Source organism: Colobus angolensis, unplaced genomic scaffold (assembly GCF_000951035.1).
Source record: "Colobus angolensis palliatus isolate OR3802 unplaced genomic scaffold, Cang.pa_1.0 Scaffold26, whole genome shotgun sequence".
NCBI lineage: Eukaryota > Metazoa > Chordata > Mammalia > Primates > Cercopithecidae > Colobus > Colobus angolensis.
Window position 1 is genome coordinate 10,136,889 of NW_012115821.1, and position 2,578 is coordinate 10,139,466.

General features: G+C 38.9%; 1 protein-coding gene across 2 annotated transcripts in view; it reads right to left on the minus strand.

The window, feature by feature from the left end:
- PTPRG (protein tyrosine phosphatase, receptor type, G) overlaps positions 1 to 2,578 on the minus strand; it is a 782,288-nt gene that overhangs the window by 241,419 nt on the left and 538,291 nt on the right. The window lies entirely within an intron of this gene.

Sequence of the window (2,578 nt, forward strand, 5' to 3'; positions counted from 1 at the left end):
TTTTCTAATGATTTCCTGTTTTATTATTTAAGGAGCTCTTTATTCAGAATATTAATACTTTGCCACAAGTGCTGCAAAAACAAAGACAAATACACAAGTATCTTTGCCCCGCCATTGATGGTATCAGGGAAAGAAAAACTTGATATGCGTAATACATAGAATGGTAAAAGAACCTACGGAGGGGGAAGGAAGAAATTAGGCACTAATTTGGGAGGCTGAGGCAGGAGGATTGCTTCAGGCCAGGAGTTCAAGACCAGCCTTGAAAGTTCTCAGATATATTGTTAGAGGAGAAAATCAAGTTGCAAAACAAATACACTGTGATCACATTTGACTTTAAAAATGTCATACAACTCAGTAGTGTATGTGTCCTGTGTGTATATGCACAAATATATAGATCTAAGGCAAAGGAAAGCTCATGTCTAGAAAAATAACACAAACAAATTGTAGTTTTCTCTGGGGAGAAGACTTGTATTGATTTGGGGCCAATAAAGGTGGTTTATCACAACTGTTTAAAACACTTGCTGGCTCTAAAAATATAGCTCATCTAGAAAAACGTCTTCCTTGAAATGGGCAGAAAAAGAAAAATCAAGAAAGAAAAGAACAAAACCCAAACCCCACCGCTGCTGTAAGAAGAAGAGGGTGAATCTAACAGATCCATTCAGGGACCCAACTCAGAAGACAGCCTCATCAGCAAAGTGCTCGAAAGGAATGCATCCATCAGCCCCTAGCAACAGACAGCTCCACATCACGCAGGGTGTAATCTTCCTTTATTCCTGATCCTACTGTAACACAATTCACTCTTCATGCATTTTTTACCACAATGAAACGCACAACTACTCAAGCTTACATTCCAAAGGCAACAAAGAAATAAAGAAAAGATTGAGGCCAGGTGAGGTGACTCACACCTAGAATCCCAGCATTTTGGGAGGATGAGGCAGGAGGACTGCTCGAGGCCAGCAGTTCAAGACCAGCCTGGGCAACATAGTGATACTAGTTCTCTACAAAAAATATAAATAAATAAAAATGAAAATCGAGGTACTGTTTCAGATTCATGCAGAATTTAATTTACTTAACACAGCTGGTCTACTAAAAAGTGTATTTGTTTAGACTAATAATTTCCCACCTACCTAGCCATAAAATTACAGTGCGCACTATAATTTTACTTTATATAAACACAAAGTATTAACATTAATTCTCTCAGACCGTATCTTTGGTCAGAAGGACACCAGAGAATCAGAGAGCAAAACAAGGCTGCCCAAAGCTCGGGCAAAGCACTGTCTTCCTGATATACTGATTAAAACCCAACAGGAATGATTTATAGAGAGGCATTTTAGGAATTGGTTAAAGGCTTTAGCAGTAAAAAAGAATGGTGGGCTGCTACCATTGTAGCTTTGATCATAGTTCAAAATCCTTGGCTTAATGATCTTTCTGTCAATTCTCCGGAAAATGTGGGTTTCAGAATCTCATAATCAGAGAAAACATATGATGGAGTAGAAAAGATAATAATTAGAAAATGAACGTTCAAGTTCAAGCTCTGCCTCATCTGGTGCTAAGATCAGGGGTAAATCATTTAATTATTCTGGGTCCCCATTTCCAAATATGCAAAATTGAGATGACGCTTTTAAATATATTTGAATGGTGACGACTTAAAATGAAGTTTGATGATTGAATATAACCTTATACTGGTTTGGGATTAGTATTGTACACCAGAGAGCAAATAAGAATGCCACAAAATTGGTTGGGCTGGGTGGCTCATGCCTGTAATCCCAGCACTTTGGGAGGCTGAGGCAGGCGGACAGCTTGAGTTCAGAAGTTCGAGACCAGCCTGAGCAACATGGTGAAACCTTATTTCTACAAAAATTAACTGGGCATGGTGGCACATGCCTGTGGTCCATGCTACTTGGGAAGCTGAAGTAGGAGGATCACTTGGGCCCAGCAGGAAGTCAGGCTGCAGTGAGCCATGACTGCACACCAGCCTAAGTAACACAATGAGATCCTGTCTTTAAAAAAAAAAAAATGCCATAAAATCTATGAGATGAGATCAACATTAGCTTCTTACTCATTATTAGTATAATTATAATTTCTATAAAACTTCTTTTCAAAAAATAGATGTCTCTGTTGAATTGTTTACTTGATAGGGAATTCATTTACTGTATGACTCAGATCAAGTCCCTTGTTAATTAGATTTTCCCACTTTCTTATTCCGTTTCATATGCTTCCCCCCCAACATTTTATTATGAAAAAGTATTAAACATATGCACAAAGCTGAAAGAATTTTGCTGTGAACACCTGTATACAACCCACCTAGATACCTCCCTTAACATTTAAATGTACCTGCTTTATCAAACAACAGCTCATCCTGCTATCCATTCATTTAATCCCATACTAAATTTTCTTTTCTTTTCTTTTTTTTTGAGACGGAGTTTCACTCTTGTTGCCTGGGCTGGAGTGCAATGGCACAATCTCGGCTCACAGCAACCTTTGCCTCCCACGTTCAAGCAATTCTCCTGCCTCAGCCTCCTGAGTAGCTGGGATTACAGGCACGCACTACCACGCGTGGCTACTTTTGTATTTTTAG